Source organism: Daphnia carinata, unplaced genomic scaffold (assembly GCF_022539665.2).
Source record: "Daphnia carinata strain CSIRO-1 unplaced genomic scaffold, CSIRO_AGI_Dcar_HiC_V3 NW_026453023.1, whole genome shotgun sequence".
Lineage (NCBI taxonomy): Eukaryota > Metazoa > Arthropoda > Branchiopoda > Diplostraca > Daphniidae > Daphnia > Daphnia carinata.
In genome coordinates, this window is record NW_026712505.1 from 1 (window position 1) to 11,147 (window position 11,147).

Sequence of the window (11,147 nt, forward strand, 5' to 3'; positions counted from 1 at the left end):
GACTCCGGCAGTTGAGAATCGCCCGGCCAAGGGGCATCTCTCAAATTCGTCCTTCGAACAAAAATAATAACAGAAACATCCGTACATTTCATAACAGTGTCGGACAGCATACATCAGCAGCACCAGCAGGCGGTGTACGCAAGATTCCAACAACTCCTAGACTCAGAGGCTCGTGCTTACGAACTCTGGAAAGAGTTAGAACAGACCATCCCGAAAGGTGTGTTCAGGAGACTTCGCATCCCGGAGCCGTTCCCTGAACAACGTGCCAAGAGATCCGTGGAGAAAAGGAGTCGGCCAAACCCTTACACACGACCGACCGCTCCGACTTTGGACTCGCCAGCCCAGTTCTTAAACGAACAGGAGAGGGAACAGCTAGCTGCCCTCACCAAAGTTAAGGAGTCACACTCCTCGGCAATAGCAGCGGCACAAAAGGCAGCAGAACGGGCCGAGGAACACGCCAGATTCCTGCTGGAGACAAGTAAGCTGAGACGCGATAAGGAAGAGCTTCAGAGAAGGGAGCAGTTATTGGAAAGAGCGCGCGGTGTCAAAGAGTTGCCGCCCGCCACATTTCAAGTACCGGTCCCTCCACCGACCCCCACGGTGCTGAGCCAAGAAATAAGTGACCTCGCCGCTGGACCTTCAAAAGAGCCAACACAAGCGAAGAAAGCGAGGTCCACATCAGGAATACCAAAAAGTTGGAAGAAATCTTCACCCGAAGAAAGGCTGAGCAGGCAACTATCTAAGCGACTGGCAAAAACAGGGATAGCTTCATCCTCCGAGGACGAAATCCTTAAGTCCCCAGTGCTTGTTTAATATTTGTTTTACTGTTATAATTTGTTATCGGGAATAAAACTATCTCTATCACTATCAAAAAAAAAAAATGTCAGTTCCGTCAAGGAGAACGAGACAAGCGGTAACGGACCCAGAGGAGACGAGTATCGACGAAAGATTGTCGATCGTCGAGGAGAAAGTAGAAAAAATATACAAGGCAGGCGACGGGTATCACTCTATGCTACACAAGAGAGTGGAGGTCGCGGAGAAAACGATCGAAAAGTTTATAACAGACATGGGAATAAAAATGAAGGCAATAGAGAAAAAGATAAAAGACATGGAGGATTTAGAGGAAAGATTGGCGGCAATATCAGAATTGGTGAAAGAAATAGACGGGAGAAGTAATAAAGCGTTGAACTCTGCAGCGAAATTAATCGAGCAAGCGAAAGAAAGCTTTTCGATGAAGGAACAAATCCCGGAGATCGTGGAGGGAGTGAGAGCAGAAATAAGGTCAATCGTGGAGAGAACGATCGAAGACAGCCTGCCCGGCCTAGAGGACAGTCCGATAAGACGACAAGAGCCTTTACGGGCTTCGTCAAGGGCTGACTCCCCACTAGGCACGCGGGAAGAGTTGCTTGAAGATCGGGCTCTGATAAAAAGGGAACTGAAAGACAGTATTGCGTTGGCGGAAGCCGACGCTGAGAGTAGACAGAAATACATAGACAAGGCCAAAGCTCGGTGGGTGGCCATCGTAGCGTTGAATGAAAAGCTTGCCGCAGTCTCTACGGCAGCCGAGAAGGCGAGTGACAGAGAAACAGAGGATAAACTGAGAGAAAGAATGAAAAAATTAAGAGAGAAATACAAAAAGTGCGAAGCCCAATCGCCAGTAACCAGAACAGCGCTGCCTCTACCGACGTTTAACGGAGAGATCACAGCGTGGAAAGGATGGAGAGCGATGTGGACGGCGTATGACGCCGATCCAAGATTGACAGAGGCGGAAAAATTTCAATATCTGCGGACAAGCCTGAAAGGTAAGGCCGCAGAATTGATATCACATATACACTTTGATGAAAACCAATATCAGGAAGCAATGCTGAAATTGGAAAAGAGATTCGGGGACACAGAAAAATTAAAAGCCCACTACGTAAACGAACTGAAAAGTCTCGTGGCCGTAAGACTGGGAGACTCAGCCACGACCAGCCAGTTGAAGAGAATCTTTGACGGGTTGACCAAATGCAAGAGCCGCCCTGACGAGCCTCAAAGTGGATATGGGCGGCTATGGAGAATACATCGCGGGGGACGTGTTGAAGGCACTGCCTAGAGCCTTAACCTCGCGATGGTGGAGAGACAAATGGTTCGATGAGGATCAACCGACATTAGAAGCCATTCTCAAAGAGCTTGATCGAGAGATAAGGCTAAGAGAGATGGAGGAAGATCCTGTGAGCCAGCCGCAGAGCCCGAGAAGGGAGCCGCAAGAGAGGGGAGGTAGGATGACACCCTGTTGTTTTTGTCAGCAGAATCACATACACCACAGGTGTATGGTAAATACCCCGCAATTCAGACGAACGCTCTGCGAGCGAGAGAACCGTTGCTTGAAATGCCTCGGCAGATCGCATCGGACGGAACACTGCGTAGCCAGGGTCCCGTGTAGGAATTGCGGGAGTATAGACCATAGCCCAGCGCTATGCCTGTCAAGACAAAGACAATACGGGCCAGTCAGACCACAGTCCCCGCAAAGGCCGATGAACAGATCGGTAACGATAGATACCAACGTGAATTGTGCGCAGGCAACCTCGATCGGACTGCCCACGTTCACGGCGGTATTACAAGGAAAAAATAACAGAAAAATAAAAGTGCTAGGTCTGATAGACTCGGGGAGCGAGAAAACGTTCATCCGACAGAGTCTGATCAGACGATTAAAAGCGGACGAAGAAGATGAAGGAGAGATAAGAGTGAACACGTTTGGGTCAGACCAAGCGGAAAGATCGGTGCTAAAGACCTATAGCATATGGATGGTTCCCGAAAGACAGGGAAAAATAAAAATTAAAGCTACGGCGATAAAATATGTGGCGAAAGCAACCCCTAAGGTCCGGTCAAAATTAGTGGAGATTTTGACGGAACAGGGGGAGAAGGTCGCGGACGAAAGACATTTGAGATCAGACAATAAAACAGAGTTTGACATGATAATAGGGTGCGACTATTATTGGCAAATTCTAAAACACCAGACAAAACAGGGTCCAGACGACTCAGTGGCATGTGCCAGTAAGCTGGGGTGGATCATTTTTGGAGCACCCACAGCAGGAAATCCGAGAGAAGTGTCGGCAAACATTGTTACACAGGCCGACGGAAAGAAAGCGATGGTAGATTTCAAGGAATTCTGGGCCTTGGAACACATGGGAGTTACGCCCCAAGAGTTAGAGGACCCGGGGTTCCTGAAAAATTATCAGGAGACCATAAAGAAAGATCAGACGGGCAGATATGAGATTCTGTTCCCGTTTAAAAATAACAGAAGGTCGATGGAGACCAACAAAAACATAGCTTCGATAAGATTGACGGGGTTGTTGAAAAAAATGAAACGGGAGGACAGAATGGCCTACCACGAAGTTTTTCAACAGTACCTCGAGAAAGGCTACATAGAGGTAGCTGATAAAAATTACACAGGGGCATGTACGTATTTACCGCACAGACCGGTGATAAAAACAGAGGCGGCAACCACCAAGATCAGACCGGTGTTTGACGGTTCGGCCCACCAACAGAATAGGCCTAGCCTGAACGATCTGTTGGAGACCGGGCCGAACCTAAACCCGGAGCTCTTGGCGGTGCTGCTCAGATTCAGGCAGAACGAGATAGCGTGGATGGCGGACATCACGCAAGCATTCCTACAGATAGGAATATAGAAAGAGCACGGACAGATAGTCCGATTCCTATGGATAAAAGACCCGAAAGATGATAACTCGGAATGGATAGAATACAGGTGGAAGAGAGTACCTTTTGGACTCTCGAGTAGCCCATTCATCTTACGAGCAGTTATATTAAAATGCTTGGATGAGCATAAAGATGAATACCCAGAGCTGGTGGGAAAACTGGGCGCGCAGTTATATGTGGACGATTGGTTGGGGGGAGCGAGTAGCATTCCCCAAGCAATCGAAGCGATAACGCAAGCCCAGAAAATATTTAGTTCGGCCAAAATGGAGCTTCGAAAGTGGACGACAAACAGCGTGGCACTGAGAGAACAGTTGCAAGCGTTACAGTTCCAAAAAGGGGAAATAACGATGGGAGACAGTACAGAGAAAGCAGTCAAAGCACTGGGAGTCACATGGGATCCGGAGACGGACTCATTTCGATTCAAGCCAGAAAAAATAATAGAAGAGGCCGAAGAGATGAGCAAGAGGCCGACGAAAAGGAAGTTGTTCAGCCTTGCGCTGAAAGTCTTCGACCCGCTGGGATTAATATCGCCGGTAACGGTGGTGGCGAAGATTATCATGCAGAAGGTCTGGATAGACAAGACAGGCTGGGATGAACCAGTGTCGGCAAGCATAATGCCACACTGGGAGACGTTCATTAAAAGTTTGTCGGACCTCAAGAACACAAAGCTGGGACGGTGGACTGGAGAGATCCGTTCACCGAGACTACAATTGTTTTGCGACGCGAGTGACGACGCATACAGTGTAGCCGCATATCTGGAGAACGGAGAAGATACAAAGCTGTTATGCAGCAAAACCCGGATAGCACCGGACCCCAAAAAATCAGTGTCGACCCCCAGACTGGAGCTGCTCAGTAATCTGCTGGCAGTCAGACTGGGGGAATACATTGAAAAGTCTCTGGGACGGTCGTTTGAGAAAACACTGTGGACGGACTCGGCGATAGCCTACTGGTGGATGAAAGGCGAATCGGGCCGTTGGAAACAGTTCGTCCACAACCGGGTGAAATCAGGGAGAAGATCGACATAGGGTCGATAAGGCACTGTCCGGGAGTTCAGAACCCGGCAGATATAGCATCGAGAGGGGCTTCAGTGAGCCAGCTGAATCATAAGAAAGATTGGTGGTCAGGCCCAGAGTGGCTGAACAAAAAAGAGAATTGGCCGAAGAATCCAGCCCAAATGGAGCAGGATTGTACAGAAGAAATCAAGAAAGAGGAAAAAAATGAAAGAAATAACACAATGTAGTGTTTCGATGTCAAAGGAAAAAGAGTGGTACGAGAACTATAGTTCGTTGCGTACGATAATCAGAATCTGGGCGACAGTGAAGAGAGCGGTGAAGAGGTTTAAGGGACAACCGAATCCCGAGACACCGCTGGCGGAAGTGTCGGGTGGCGCCGACAAGAAACAGTTCAACATCCTCGCAGCAGAAGAGGTAGAACAAGCGGAGTTAGATCTATGGCGAAAGATGCAAAATGACGCATACAAAGATGAAAGGGAAGCCATAAAAGAGAAAAAACCCTGGAAAAATGATAAGTTGAGAAAGCTGGGATTGGCCTGGGACGAGAGGAACGGGCTAATCAGGTGTTACGGCCGCCAAGAAAACTGGTTGCGGCTTAACGGTAGAGAAGCGGTAATCCTGTTGCCAGAAAACCACTATTTGACGGGCAAACTCATAGAGCAGACGCACGAACGGTTGCTGCACACTGGGGTAAGCACGACGATGGTGGAGGTACGGCGAACGTTTTGGATTCCAAGACTAAGGCAAACGATCAAGAAAGAATTGAAAAGGTGCATGAAATGTCAGAAACTAGATTCGAGACCGTTCAACGAAGTCCCGGCTCCACTACCGGTAGATCGACTTCAAATGGCGAACCCGTTTAATGTAACGGGGATAGACTTTGCGGGACCATTCCCGATAAAACTGACGGCAAGAGGTGGACAAGCGAAGGCCTACATTTGTTTGTTCACGTGTGCGGTAACAAGAGCCGTGCATTTAGAAATGACCACAGACTTGGAGACGGCATCCTGTATTTTTGCACTGAGAAGGTTTTTTGCAAGAAGAGGGGTGCCGAAAGCCATGTATTCAGATAACGCGAAATCATTCACACAAGCCGCGAAATACCTGAGAGCGGCGTACAAAAGTGAGAACGTGTATAATACACTGGTGGACCTAAATGTCAAGTGGAGATTCTCCCCGAGCTTGGCCCCTTGGTGGGGCGGGTTCTGGGAGCGAATGGTCCAGACAGTGAAGAGACTATTATACAAGACGTATGGGAACGAGTGTCTGGAATATGACCTGTTCCAAACGGTGTTAACCGAGATTGAAGATACGATAAACACGAGGCCATTAACGTATGTCTCTGACGACGATAATGAACCTCTAACGCCGAAGCATTTGATCACAGGCTATAGACAAAATCAAAAACACCCGGTAGACGAGGAGGAGAGAGAATATTCAGACAGAATACGTCTAACCAAGCGGGAGAAAACTAGAAGAAAACTGCTAGAAAATTGGTGGGGAGATTTCTATAAAGAATATGTGGCAGACCTCGAGAAGTTCCACTGTCCAACGCCGGGTAGAACAAAACAAGTTGAGGTTGGACAAGTGGTGCTGATACACGACGAGAAATCCAAGAGAACAAAATGAAAAGTAGGAAGAGTGGCCAAATTATACCCGGGCTCAGACAACAAGTTCAGAAGGGTGGCAGTATTAATTGCAGATAAGGTTTCAGGGAAAGGGTCAATACCCATATACCGGGACATTAAGTGTCTCTACCCGTTAGAGTTACACGCGGGGACGATAGACGATGACCATCAAAATACTTCACCGTTCCAAGATACTGAAGACTTGGACAGTTCGGACTCGGAGTTGGACGAGGGTCCAACGGGGGGAGTATCGGAAAATCCGACGTCTAACATTGTCCAAGGGGACGGTGAAGAGATAGACGAGTAGAAGCGGAGATGCGGGGCACTCGGAACCAGAGAGTCGGTTGCCGGGGTAAGTCCATCATGAGGCGGGAACTAACCAAGAAGTTCCCGGTGACGGTACGAGAAATACCGGTAGACGGTAATAGATGGAATGTAAGCGGGACTTGATGCTATAAGTCCCGACGATAGAAGTTGGAGACGCTTGACTATAATATTGAAATAACCGTACGTAGTTTACAGCTATGTAGGGCGGTCTCTGTCGAGCAAAGGCAGAAATGAATATTAAAGACGCCCGATCTGGAGCCAGTTTTAGCCCAGAGGAAATGAATATTTAAAACCCATCGTGACTGGAGCCAGTTTTAGCCCAGAGGGAAGAGGTTGGTGCCGGAGGAGTAACCGACAGAGGATCGGCCAAGGAGAGTTGGAGGTTGGAGGTCAGCGGCAGTTCCTGAGGCTGAAACGGGTGACGGAACAACGGTGAGCTTGTTATCACTTGTGTTGCTGCCCGTCGCAACTGGCCGTCAACTTCTGCCCGGCCGTGATAAGCTGCTTCCGCCCGTCAGCCCTCTTCGTTCTGCCCGGCTCCTTTTCTCGACGGCTACAACGAAGCTGCTTTTGAAGCAATTCTCATCCGGATTGTATCCTGTTTTTGCTGTCGCTTTACTTGAAGATCCATTCGACCCGGGGGCACTCGACGCCAAGGATCGCAAGTAATCTAGCGTTTTGTTATTCGTGTCCGTCATATTGGCCGCGCCCCGTCTCGGCATCGTTTTTTTGGTCGTTGGCCTTAAAGAGCAGTTGTCGGGCGTCATCGCGGTCCAGTCCGCCAAGTCATAGTAGCACGGTTCCCCAACCGGCTGCCCAGACGTATCGCGGCTATTGCATTGGGTTTCAGAGGACCCAATACCACTACTTTACGCTGAGCCGGCAGACTCCGGCAGTTGAGAATCGCCCGGCCAAGGGGCATCTCTCAAAACCTCTACCTGCCAAAAGAGAGAATTTCGCTTTTTAAATCTGCACGAAGCAAAACGGGCACTAAACACTACTCGTTGATTGGTAATGTTCCCATACCGGGAATCGAACCCGAGCCTCCTGGGTGAAAGCCAGGTATCCTAGCCACTAGACCATATGGGATGGTTGCCGAAACCCGGGATCGAACCAGGGACCTTTAGATCTTCAGTCTAACGCTCTCCCAACTGAGCTATTTCGGCACAAAACAATATCTTCCAAGTCTTGTGGATTGCAGCACAAGAAAATGTTCTTGTCACAGCAATTACAATAGCCATGATTTCGGCTGAGTTCACGATCGTTCAGACATGAACCCTGCCTTACGAGGGACAGGGGATTGTCGTTCTAACTTAGTTGACGTTGAAAATGCTCATTTGGACGTGGCTCATTTGACGAGTAGTGTCATTCTCGCCGAGATGTTTTTTTTCTGGAGCTCTCTGTTTCTCGCTTGTTGTTTTTGCATCCTTCCTTTGTTGTTTTCGGTCGTTTCCCGCCGTAGAATATCTGACATTCTTGTGATAGCCGTCCCTTCAATAACGCATTCCCGGCAGCCGAGAGAGGCTTTGTTCATACTGTATGATGCAGGCCCACCTTTTGTCATTTCCGCATAGTTTAAAAACTTGCCAGGACAAATCAAGCATTTTCAGCTCTGTCTTGCTGTCGCTCTAATTTTGCGATCGCGGAAATTTGATACGTGGCTCATTGGTCTAGTGGTATGATTCTCGCTTAGGGTGCGAGAGGCCCCGGGTTCAATTCCCGGATGAGCCCGCTCTAAAGGAGCACTTGTTGAAATGGGGATGTAGCTCAGATGGTAGAGCGCTCGCTTAGCATGCGAGAAGTACGGGGATCGATACCCTGCATCTCCATCAGTTTCACATATGTTTAAGTGAAGATTTCTCACTTATTAGTTGAATGTTGGCAATGGCGAAGGATATAGGCAAGCTTGAAAGTTGATGCTTTTCCTCACAAATGTTTCGGCAATGGCATTACATCGAAGATACACGAACTTGGTACACCTCTACCTGCCAAAAGAGAGAATTTCGCTTTTTAAATCTGCACGAAGCAAAACGGGCACTAAACACTACTCGTTGATTGGTAATGTTCCCATACCGGGAATCGAACCCGAGCCTCCTGGGTGAAAGCCAGGTATCCTAGCCACTAGACCATACGGGATGGTAAAACCATAAGTATGGGAAAAACGACGTCCTGAGCAGACGTGTTTTTTCTGAGCTCCTGGTTTTTTTTTAGATTTGTTTACATTAGACCCCGAAAATATATTTACATTTTATCCGTCATAATCGGAATATTGGATACTATGGCTAATCGTCATAATGGACCTAGAGACAAATTTAAGCTGACGCTACAACAACATGTGAAGGGGAGAGCCCTAGTTGAGTTAGGGAAGTTACGGCGTTGTAAACAACGTTTTAGTGACCTAAAATCAGCCGTTAACCTGCAAGCAGCGAGGCGGAAGCGAGGATTAATTGACGGAGGTGGTAAAGTACTCAGTTGGCTCTTCGGAGTGTCCACGCAGGAGGACCTCGAACATGTCCATGGTCGCTTGGAAAAATTGTCCACGGAGACTACCTCAATAGTGCATGCTTTGGAGGTCCACGCATCTCTCATAAATGAGACATTGTGGGAAACGAAAGCAATAGCTGATGCTGTGAATGAGCTACAGACTGCTTTCGCGCAAATCGAGAGAGAAACCTGGAAATTTGACCAAAAAATTGAAGGAGTCGCACGAGAAATGGAGACACATTGGATAGCAATCACGAGAGTGGAGGATGCTTTTCGGCAGGTGGAGTCCGCCCTCGCCTGGCTTGATGAAGAACTGAACAGCTTTTCGGTTGGCATAGCTACTATGTCCATGGGGCGGCTTCCGGTTACTCTTTTTCCTCCATTACAAGTGCAAGCTGTGTTGAAGGAAATCAAGGCGGTTCTACCTCCAGGCTGGTCGTTGAGCCCATCCATCCAGAACGGGGATATCTGGAAGGTGTATACAGAAGCGAAAGTGGTAGTAGCCACCGTAGGTAACTACCTCCGCATTTTCATGCACTTACCCGTGTTCGAGTTTCCTTTCAGATTTACGCTGTATGAGGTCATCAGCTTGCCGCGCCCCATCGGCAATGCCACGCTAGGTGCTCAGTTTGAGCCCCTTCCCCATTTCTCGCCGTGGCCGGTGATAGTCAGGCTTTTGTGGAATTGTCGGTGTCCGACTCTGCCCGCTGTGTGACTTCCCCTACGTCCATCTGCCCAATCAGCCGAGCAGTAAATAGGAAACACCGGGAGTCAAGTTGCGCAATGGCGCTGTTTCTGAAGGACGAGGTGCGAAGCCGCCTTCACTGCAAAACTAAGCTTTCGCCCTGGAGAGGCCAACAAACGGTGTATCTAGGTCACCGCAGGTGGGGTTATTCCACGACGCAAGAGACGTCTATAACGTTCACCTGTCCACACGACCGCGGGAGACCGAACACCGTTATTAAGAGGGAAGCGTTTGATGTCTTCGAGGTACCAATGTCGTGTTCAGCGCACACGGACGACTGGATTTTTCAAGCAAGCTTCAGAAAAAATGTCAAACATGCACTCAACAACAGCACTCTACCGACTATGACGCAGCTCGAAAATTTGGGTCCACTTCTATCGGAGACTGCCGAAGAGGAAACTTCATCGCCCGGCGAAAAAAATGGTGCGCCTGACAAGCTCCTACTATCGCGCCGCGCTAAGTTTCAGAGCCGTATTTCACTCATGGGTGAACACTTGCGCGTGATTGAAGAAGAAGAGAAAGCAAGAGTGGCTACGGAGGTCGACCGTACCGTCGGGCTCCGTTATCCCTACGAAATAGTTGTCGCGATAGTCGGGTTGTTGCTGGGCTTTGGGATATTGTTATTTTTCAGCTGGCGTGGATATCAGTTGTCGCTCGCCAGCGTTACCCAACGCATAGTCGAACTAGAAGGCCGACTAGCTGTACACGAAGCCGACGTAGAAGGACGACTGTAGTTCGACCCTCCAAATACAGAAAAACTCTGTTTCGTCTCGCTTCGTGTCGTTATTATTATGCTTACCCATTTTATTCCCTTATATGTAGTCTGCCCGATATTTGATGTGTAGTTTTCCTGCTGTTAGGGGTAGTGTGTTGCATTTGTTTTATTTACGTTATTTGGGTCTAGGCCTACGCCCGTCTAGTTTCTGCTCGCGGAACAATGCGATCGGGACGAGTCGCAGGCTGAGTAGGGGGATGTAGCGAATGGTTTCTTGCTAGTTCGAGAAATACGAGAGTGGCGTGGGAGAGAGCTTCAACGCCCGTTCACACCCTCCGTTATAGCTGTAACGGGGAGACTCACCATCCGTCGGGAATGGTCGTCTTTCTGCATCCGATCGCTTTAGCCTTGGATGGGCGGAAGATGCGAACGATGAAAAACCCGGGCAGAGTAGTCAGGAGTGGGTAGTCTGGTCAGTCGTGAGTTAGTCGTGTTAGTGTACCTTCTTTAACTTGTGCGTTTTTGCCCTTAGTGTAAGC

General features: G+C 48.7%; 4 non-coding genes across 4 annotated transcripts; 1 reads left to right on the forward strand and 3 right to left on the reverse strand.

Annotated features, from left to right (window-relative positions):
* Positions 1 to 7,681: 7,681 nt before the first annotated feature.
* Positions 7,682 to 7,753, reverse strand: Trnae-uuc (transfer RNA glutamic acid (anticodon UUC)). Its single transcript has one exon. It is a non-coding gene; the product is annotated as a tRNA-Glu (tRNA).
* Positions 7,754 to 7,757: 4 nt separating this feature from the next.
* Trnaf-gaa (transfer RNA phenylalanine (anticodon GAA)) lies at positions 7,758 to 7,830 on the reverse strand. The gene has a single exon. It is a non-coding gene; the product is annotated as a tRNA-Phe (tRNA).
* A 493-nt stretch (positions 7,831 to 8,323) lies between these two features.
* Positions 8,324 to 8,395, forward strand: Trnap-agg (transfer RNA proline (anticodon AGG)). The gene has a single exon. It is a non-coding gene; the product is annotated as a tRNA-Pro (tRNA).
* Positions 8,396 to 8,728: 333 nt separating this feature from the next.
* On the reverse strand, positions 8,729 to 8,800 carry Trnae-uuc (transfer RNA glutamic acid (anticodon UUC)). The gene has a single exon. It is a non-coding gene; the product is annotated as a tRNA-Glu (tRNA).
* Between the last annotated feature and the right edge of the window lie 2,347 nt (positions 8,801 to 11,147).